Raw genomic sequence first — 10,583 nt, 5'->3', positions numbered from 1 at the left:
TGTATACATATTACTAATGTGTCAGCTCATCTCAGTTTTTATGTCCACATGTATTGGGTATCACTGTATTGCACTGTTACATTGGTGTTTTTTGTTGGTGCAACATTTTTTCATGCTGATATTTGTGCAGGGGCCAAGCCACGTCCTCTTCTTTGATAGCCCATTTATAAATTAGCTTATGCTACTACACATTCTATGCTGGCAGCTTTGCTTGATGCAGTGCATCAGACTCTACCTTCTGGTACATAGTCTTGCTGTTACACAGCTTATCAATTCACTATGGGTCATCATTATGGGGGTGCTTTGCCTGGTCCCACAGTAATTACTTGTATTAGCAGAGAGCAGACGTTTTTTTAAGTGTTTTGATCCATCTATTATTCATTGAATTATCATTGTCAGTTTGCACATGCGCATTGGCTCCCTTACTGTTTTTTATAAGTTCTCCATGAGGCCACAAACATGGGTAACAGCACTCATGTTTTTGACACAGGTTTGCTTCACATAGTTCAGGCATGTGCTAGGGTCTCCCATCACACACTTCATGTGCCAGCATGAGCCCAAGCGCATCAGCTGGTGATCGCGCACAGTTCCGCATTATTTATTTATTTTCAGGCGGTTCGCGCATGCGCAATGGCTAATTTATGAGGTTCCACGATCCAATCTTTCCCTGCTACAGCGCTATGCTCACACATGCGCAGTAACTATTCCCATTGCCTAGATGCGCCCTCCACTGGCTTGGCATCATGTGACAGGAGTCTCAGCACTCTGACACTTCAACTCCTCACACACACATGCGCAGTTAACACTGCCTACGTGGCAGGAGTGCTACAGCGTTCTCACTGTCATCTGACAGCCTGGTGCCTTTGGGCAGCTCCTATATACAGCATGTAAGTGTTTAATACATTACATCATGTGTTGCACCTGTTTGCTTTGGTTGTTTAGGGTATATATATGTGTTATGACTCACTCTGTTTGTTCATCACCTTGAGAAAGGTCCCGTGTGGAGGACCGAAACGTTGGTTTATATGTCACATTAAATACCAATTTTTTTGACTATCTTCTGGAGTGCTGCCTCTGATATCTGCTCACACGGTATCGTATAGCCTATATATATATATATATATACACACACACACACACACACACACACACACACACACACACACACACACACACACACACACACACACACACACACACACACACACACACACACACACACACACACACACACACACACACACACACACACACACACACACACACACACACACTAAGTTAATTAAAAAAGCATCATGATACTATAGGCATAATGTGATATAACTTTTTGGGGGACTACTATAGCCTCCATTAAAAATGTCTGACAAGTTTGAAGCCAATAAATAGAATAATATTAGTACAAAACCCCATACAATCTATTATAACTTAACCTAAAACCACACATGGATGACATAAACCATATTAAATGTAACATTACAAAATAAACTTTTGAATACAAACACTTTTAACACCCTACCTTATCTACAGTACATATCTGTTGTTTATTTTATTTTTTTAAATTCTACACAGTTTTAGCCATAGAATCCTTTGTATATCAGTATTGCTTGACCTGAAGAAGAGAGGAGAACTATCGAAAGCTTGTCCTATGACATAAATTGTTAGTCCAATAAAAAAGGTTTCACCTAATAATGAAGAACTCATTTATTCTATAATATATATGCATAGCTAACATATATACTGTATAAGTATCCACACACACTTTTAGTTGTGCTACCAACTCTCACATTTCCACACCCACCCACACCATTTATATCCAGTCCCACTCCACACACACCTTGTGTAAAGCACTGTATATACTGTGGGCTCTCCATTCATTTTTATTCACACTGATACACATACACACTCTTTCTTCACTTGCTTTCAGTAACCATTAAACACCTCTAGCCATAAAACACATCCACACCGGGGGAAGGAACAGCACAGATAACATTCCAAGAGACACTGTTTTTAAGTTTACCTTTTGCTTCATTTATTGTAACATCGTCGGAAGAAGAGATCAGTGTATCTCGAAAGCTCGCACAAATAAAAGCATTTCGTTAGCCACAGAACGGTATCATCTATTTATTTTTTTATTTTTTTGATTATTGAAGCTCGGCTAACACGGTACTGATACCTCTATATATATATATATATCTATATATATATATATATATATATATATATATATATATATATATATATATATATATATATATATATATATATATATATATATATATATATATATATATATATATTAGGACAAGCTTTCGAGAGTTCTCCTCTCTTCTTCAGGTCAAGCAATACTGATTTACACAGGAATCAATGCTAAAACAGTGTAGAGAAAAAAACAAATAAAAAAAAAAACAGATATTTACTGTAGATACAATTGATAGCAACTAATACCTGACAACCCAGGAGTTGGGATCTTCTACATGCTTCCCAAAATCCACAAACCAGGAAACCCCGGCAGACCAATTATAACAGGTGTGGATACACTCACGGAACAAATATCAGGCTTAGTGGAGAATATCCTCAAACCTTTAGTCAGAAGCACCAACAGCTTCATACAAGATACCACAGATTTTCTCAATAATCTTAACAACATCAACCAACTACCACCCAACACACTGCTAGTTACCATGGATGTAGAATCCCTTTACAGCAACATCCCCCACATGGATGGTATTGAGGCATGCCTGCATTTCCTTACAACATCTCCCCTGGATCAGAAATACAGCGCGGATGTAATTACCAAACTGATAGAATACATCCTCACACACAACTATTTCAGCTTCAACAAGGAAATGTACCTACAACTAATGGGGACTGCAATGGGTACCAAGATGGCACCGCAATATGCCAATCTTTTCATGGCAAATCTTGAACAAAGATTCCTAACTACATGCCTCCACAAACCCTACAAATACTACAGATACATTGATGACCTGTTTATAATATGGACAGAGGGTGAAGAAAATCTAAAACAATTCCATGAGTCCCTAAACTCATTCCATCCATCAATAAAACTCAAAATGGATTATTCTGCAAACCTAATAAACTTTCTAGACACGACAGTAACACTGAAAGATGGGAATCTACACACATCTGTATACAAGAAACCAACTGACAGATGCAGTTACCTCCACAACTCCAGCTTCCATCCCACTCACACCAAACAAGGTATCATACACAGCCAGGCTATAAGATATCACCGCATATGCTCTGACACTGAAGACAGAAACAGGCATCTCACAACCCTGACCGAATCGTTCAGACAGAAGGGATACAAACCAAAGACTATTGCCAAAACTATTACATCTGCACTAAAAGCCCCACGAGAACACCTGCTACAATACAGACAGAAAGAACCTACCACACGCATACCACTAGTGACCACATACAACCCTACCCTGGAGGGAATACGAAAAATAATCAAAGATCTGCAACCCATGCTGACAGAGGATGCGACATTAAAAGAAATCTTTCCCAAACCTCCCATTCTTGCGTTCCGGCAACCACCAAACCTCAAACAGAAATTAGTCAGCAGAAAACTCCACAACGATTTTAAAGACATGAATAACGGCACAAAACCGTGCAGCAACACACGCTGCAAACTCTGCAAACATATTTGCCAGGATCCCACAGCCAGTCACAACCATAGAACATTCAATGTTAAAGGATCATACAGCTGCACATCCACGAATACAGTGTATATGATTCAATGCAACAAATGTGACCAAGGTTGCTACATTGGGGAAACCAGCCAAAAATTACAAGGAAGAATGAATATGCACAGACACTCTATACTCCATCACGAAGAAGGAAGATACTGCTCACCTGTGGGACATCACTTCTCACAACCAGATCATTCCATAAATGATTTAAAAATCAAAATCCTCAATGGAATGTTTAAAAGCACCCAAGAACGGAAAACATTTGAGCTCAGAATGATAAGACTCTTTGACACCAAAACCAAGGGACTTAATGTAGACATGGGTTTTCTCACACCCTACCAAAATTGTCTGTAATTATCCTGCTTGCCTCTATTCTTATCCACACTTTATCTCCCCCCCCCCAGCATCCCTTCCCCACCTTTCTTTGACACTGTCCCTTGGCTTCAAACACTTAACACCCGACCTTATCTACAGTAAATATCTGTTTTTTTTTTGTTTTTGTTTTTTTCTCTACACTGTTTTAGCATTGATTCCTGTGTAAATCAGTATTGCTTGACCTGAAGAAGAGAGGAGAACTCTCGAAAGCTTGTCCTATGACATGAATTGTTAGTCCAATAAAAAAGGTATCACCTAATACTGAAGAACTCATTTATTCTGCACTATCGCAACTGGACTAACACGGCTACTTTCTGCTTTATATATATATATAGTTGATTACATAATACATCCTGTACTAAAAGACCATGTGAATATTAGTTTAATCATAAAAAAGAGGCCAGATCAATCCCTTCATTAAGACCCTTAGGGGAGAGATTCCCTAATTGGTGTATCCAGAAAGTCTCACGTTGTCGCAGTTTAAGAAAACTATCACCTCCCTTAATCCCTAATTTAACATGTTCTATCCCTGTTACCTTTAAACTTCTTGGGTCCATGTTATGTTTAATTTTAAAATGTCTGGATACTCCATAGGTAACAACGCCTTTGAGAATATTACCCCTGTGTTCTAAGAACCGTTTTTTAAGGGTACGTTTGGTCCTCCCCACGTATTGGAGACCACATCCACATTCTAAAAGATACACCACAAAATTGGTTTTACAATTAATACAATCTTGAATGGGATGGCTAGTAAGAAAAACATTGGATTTAAAACTGACCTGATTACTCTGTACATATTTGCAGGTAATGCATCTACCACTACATTGATGGAAACATTTAATAGGCATCCTCGTAATAGTATTTGCATCATCCGCACTCAATTTATTGTTTAACAGTGTGGGTGCCAGCAATGTTTTTAGTGTATTTGCTTTACGGTAAAATATCTTTGAACGGTCTGGGAAAATTTTATTAAGAATGTTGTCACATTTAAGAATTTTCCAGTGTTTGTCCATATGCTGAGATACCCCAAAAGTGTTCACATTCAGTGCTCTCATTGCACTGACATTTTGTAAGTGGAATTTTATCTTTTCTTGCCAAGTAAAACTAACATACTACACTATGAGGTGTGCGCTTTTTTCTTGTTTTTCTCTATTCTAGTACCCGTGTGGAACGTTGGGTTGTTCCCAACATTTGGAAAAGCAGCACCTTCTGAACAGGATTGGACTTTCTAACTCCATGGTTTTTATATTCTTTAATATGTTTATATGATTTCATTGTTATTTGCATTTTGGTATATTATATATATTGTTCCTATGTCATTGGTTTGAGCGCCCCCTAGCTGAGGCTTGATTTGATATATATTTTTATATATGGTTTTATTTAATTAGTATTAGATCATTCTTAAATCAGCATTTATTTTCTTCATATTTGGAAATGGATACCTGTTCTTAGCTGTTCCATGGACTTACTAAGACTGAGACATTGTGGACTAATGTTACTGTGATCAATGACACTAGATGCCTTGCATTGATCAATATACCCAGTAAAAGGGCTTTATGCTTTAATGATACGGGAAGAAGATAATGCAGGATGGTTTGTTTAATTGTGGGAGATGGTATATACTGTAGAAGCCTGCAAATCCTTATCATGATAGTGTTAGGAGTTTTATTATGTACAGCAGCGGCAGCTCTTATTCGAGCAAATGCCGCTGGCTGTATGAGGCTGGGAAGCGGGTAGCCGCGGCACGTGGCGGCGCACTGTGACGTCACAGTCACAGGTGCGCCCGGCTTCCCCATCTTCCCCGGCTTCCCCAGGCTTCCCCGACACCCCTGGACATCAAATTAAGGTAAGCGGGGGTGCGGGGAAGCAGAAGGGCAGAGCAGAAGCCGGGCTCGGGGTCCGGAAGGATAGTAAATTGCGCGCGAGGTGGAGGGGGGGTGCGTGTGGGAAACGCGGCGGCGCGCGAATATTACTGGCGGCAGCTGGGGTAGATCCCGGCATGCCGCCGGCATTTAGTGCGATAAAGTATGTCGCTACTGTATACTACATTGAAAAGTGTTTACTAACCCTCTGTAGCCAGACCAGACCGTACAGGGATAGGCTGAATTACCCCTCACAGACAACAGGTGGATTGTAATAGAAATTAAGTCTATTTCTGTCTCTGACTAAATATTTGCAAGCATGAACCATCAAAGTTTATGATTTGTAACTGTTTTAGTTGAGCCTAGGCCTCAAACAACAGGTGGATGAGGCCTAGGCCATGTAATGAGAATGGCATTTTCTTGTGTTTCTTATGTCCTAGGTGCATGAGGAGTTAACTTTTGTCTCAAACAGATATAATAAAAGTAACTTTCCAGACTGTATCCTGTTCACAGCAAAATTAACTACATTTAAGCATAAGAAAGCTCTCTGTGATGTGTGGGAGTCCCGTGGGAGCGGGCATCCCCTCTTGCCTCCCTAACTGGCATGTTGGCTGAATACCTGGATGTATTCTTTGATACATTTATAAAGCACAGAAATGTGCCAGACTCTCAACTGTGGCAAAGCTGATAGTATACTCAGGACAGCGCACAGTATCAATTGATCACAGAAAAGCAACAATTGACCAGACAGTTCATCTTAACCGATGATGGGAGTTCCCTGTTTGTTGATGACATCATGAATGGTATCCTGAGTGCCATAGAATGCTGAAATATATCCGAAGCTAAGTACTCAATAAATTATATTTACTCATAACAGCTGGTGTTGGTGTTATTCATGTGTGCACTCGTGGCTGAGATCGACAATCTGAATCACTCTCTTGAACAAGTAATTTTCTTATCAGAACACGTCATTGAATTTCTGCACATGTGTGTGTAACAGCGACTTATCCCTGTTCAAATAAAGCAGCCTCAGAGCTCTTAGAATCCATCAGAGAGATAGTTGATTGCAGCCACTCAATTAACTAGTCTCCACCTGGACTAATGAAAGCTCTGTAAAAAGCCTCATGTGAGACACAGTGTCAGGAGAGCAGAGAAGCCTGCACACAGTCTTGAGCACAAAGGTGTGCTGTGATCAAGACACCCAGTGACCTATATTTTCTGTACACAGAGGACCCAGGAACCTGCCAGAGACTGACATAGAGGGCCACCTGCTTAAGTTACTTCCTGAGACTTTGGGGTGATAGGCTGGTAGTGGGAATATCTCTCCAGTCCTGCAGATAGGGTCTTTGGAAGTAAGTTAGCCCTTACAAAGGGGGGTTTGGTATTTTGTTGTTTTTGTTGTTTTTGTATGGTTTGCCTGGATAAAGGAACAGGCTCAATAAAGCCAAGATATAATTTCACCCAAATCGCTCTTCATTATATGTACCTCTGCACACATTTCTTACAGCGTGTTTCTATGGAACCTGGTTGAAACGCATGTGCTTGTCATTACATTTCTGCGCATGCATGTTTCTATAGAACCTGTTTGAAATGCATATGCGCGTCATTGAATTTCAGGGTATTTTCCTAAAAAATAAATAGATGCATGAATTACGTAACATTACCTACAGTATCGCTGGATGTGTTTCCTGCACAAACATGTTGGTGATGCTCATCAGCCTACCAAACCTGCAAAACATGAATGAAAACAAGAATTAAACAAGGACAACAATAGGAATTTTTGCATTTTTGAAATACTACAATCATACAATAATACTATCTTCTTGCGCCGCCAACTTACATCGTATTGCTGTGTCTTTTACATGTTCAAATGTTAAATGATTGTAAGATTGTTTTTTAGAGAAAAAAAAATACTGGGATTTATGAAATACTGTATAGTATATGCTGTCGTATAAAGATACAGTATTGTAATACTACTTTAACCCATTCTTTATTGTACTTGAAGAGTGTTTCCCATGAGAAGGGGGGCTAACAAAATAAAAAGAGTCGACCAAGCCCGTGCATGGATTGAGAGTGGAGAAAGCTTTGATGATGTTATAGTTTCGGATGAGACATAATTCGCCCTTGAAAGATTTGCCACTATGACATTAAGGAAAAATAAATGTTTATCCCTGAAAACTTGGCCCAAGCACCAGGACCAACAATTATATTTGAAGGTAAGTCCCTGTGCATCGGTGTTATCGTCTTTTTAAAGTAGTACTGTATGTAGAGAAACAAAAGAATGAGGTTGATCAACTCGATACCACAATTATATAAATATGAGAAACCAATAATGATGTTGGTGCAATGCGTGATTGGAAGGTATTTCAGGTGTCCAGGTGATTCGGGGAGTGCAGATACATATAGAAAGAAAAAAACACAAGCAAATAGTGCACTATGTTTTTCAAAGTGACGATCTTCAATAGATCCCTTGCAAAAAATCCAAAGAAATTTGTACTCACAAATTTCTTAGTATAAACGGTAGGTAAAAGGTATATCTGAATACAAATAAATCACTTGTATGCCCACCACTATGCTAAATACTAAATAAAACTAGAATCAATAACCTAAAATTAGTACATATGGTGTTGATACACAGAAGTTGAGAGGAGACACAGTAAAGTATAGTATTATGCAGCGGCACATTCTCATTAAGGGTACCCGGTACACGCCACTACAGTGATTGCATTATATTCACTGGCGCATTAGTACCTTCCAGCGGACTTAAGCTTTGTCTACCGCCGATACAGTGTGAGGGACCATATCGACTGGTGCATCTTGAGTTACGGGGCATCTGTCCATGCTCTTTAGACAGCTGACAATACTTTGTCTAAAGGTTTTATCTCACCTAAGCACCACACATAGCAGTCTGCCATCAACCTCATTATATGATTGGTTCTCAGCATTTACACTATACTTATCTGCCAGTGATTATAAGTAGCTTTCCCTAATGGTGTTATATGATTAATCATCATTTGATTCTGATATATATCATTTATATTACTAGGGTTCAGGTTACATTGTTTGAGACCAATCAGGTTGGTATATTTATATATGTATTCTGACCTTCTGACCTATGAGTAAAGTGTATATTTCAACACCTCTTAGCTAAAAATAAATTTAATGAGCTATCACATCCTGTATGGCTATGTACCCTGCCTTCAGTTCTTATTATTGGGACAAATTGATTTATTTTTGAGCATATTTAGCCTTTATTCTGTTATCTGTGTCTCCTCAACTTCTGTATATCAACACCATTTGTGTTCATTTTAGGTTATTGATTCTAGTTTTATTTAGTATTAATAAAAGCTATATTTTAGCACCGTAGTGTGCTTACAAGTGATTTTCTTTTGGGGGACACCTCTTTGCCCTCCTATTTGTATGTAGTACTCTAAGTGTATCTGTATGTTACCCTGTCCCTGTATAAAAGTGTTTGACAGTAGTATATTACTGTCTAACATATTGTATACAATACTGTCAATGTATGTGAATGTTACCATGTTTTCGTCTAACAGTGTTACATTTGTTTTTTTGTCTAGGAATCATAGATAAAGTGTATTTCCACTACCCCATACACATCCACGATGCGTGCAGTGCCAGCAGCCGTCTCTCTTGCTGGGACGCGGATCTGTTTTAATAAGCAATCATTCATGCTTAAGTTATGTTTAATAGAATTCCTCCACCCATTTTGGTCTGATGCTTCTTGGTTGAGTTTTTACATGTCATACTCTTAGACCTCAGATAGAGTTGCTTTCTTATCTGTTCCGACTTGAATGGCACAACATATCTGCAAGCCGGTCTTGTATGGCCAGGTGTAAGCGTCATGTCCCATGCCATGCACAAACGTTATGACACAGATTCCGTAAATGAATAGTGTTTTTTTTTTAATAAAGTGTGAAACTGCAACAGTTTATGTACAGAACTGTACATGGTTATTAGACAAAGAGATACTGTATGTGTACATTTTATCTTCTCAGACTCTTGCACTCATTGCATTGTAGCATTGAGAGTATCATAGGCAAAGATATTCAGTGCGCCTCCTGCTGGACAAGGACTGAGCTGCAACACCACAAATAATAATTGCGTCTGACCACAAACAAGGTCTGTGCGGTTTAGTTGCAACTCAGTGCGGCGAGATGCGAAGAGGTTCAATTGGGAGAGTAAATTGGTCACGACAAAATATTATTTACAGCCTAGATAATCCTACATTACATGAAAAGGGGAAATATCTATGCTGAAAAGATGCAGCCAGCTTCAACTACAACCTGCCACAACACGGGCTTGTGAACCGCAGACCAAACTTGGAGTGTTCCCAGCAAAGTGCAGAGCAGGGGGGAATTGCCCATCAGAATTGATTCAGAAGCAGGGACCCCCGCTTTAATAGTGTGTTGGTCCTACCGGGCTGCATCCGTCTGGAAGAGTTGCGCACTGAGGGTAGATAGAATCAGTCACTCTCTCTGTGCAATTCTAGTTTCCCCAGGATGGGTAGTTAGGACTACCGGGAAGGTTGCAGGAGGGGTTAACCCCTTCAGTATCTCAGCTGCTATCACTAGGGTAATGAAGGTGTTAACCCCTCATACTACCTTCCCAA

General features: G+C 39.4%; 1 long non-coding RNA gene across 1 annotated transcript; it reads left to right on the top strand.

Moving 5' to 3' along the window:
* The first annotated feature begins 790 nt into the window (after positions 1 to 790).
* On the top strand, positions 791 to 6,976 carry LOC142492006 (uncharacterized). The gene is made up of 3 exons (XR_012800656.1): positions 791 to 887; positions 5,250 to 5,330; positions 6,394 to 6,976. It is a non-coding gene; the product is annotated as an uncharacterized LOC142492006 (long non-coding RNA).
* The last annotated feature ends 3,607 nt before the right edge of the window (positions 6,977 to 10,583 follow it).

Source organism: Ascaphus truei, chromosome 4, assembly GCF_040206685.1.
Source record: "Ascaphus truei isolate aAscTru1 chromosome 4, aAscTru1.hap1, whole genome shotgun sequence".
NCBI lineage: Eukaryota > Metazoa > Chordata > Amphibia > Anura > Ascaphidae > Ascaphus > Ascaphus truei.
The sequence above is the reverse complement of the archived record's forward strand: the minus strand, read 5'-3'. Positions and strand labels throughout refer to the sequence as shown.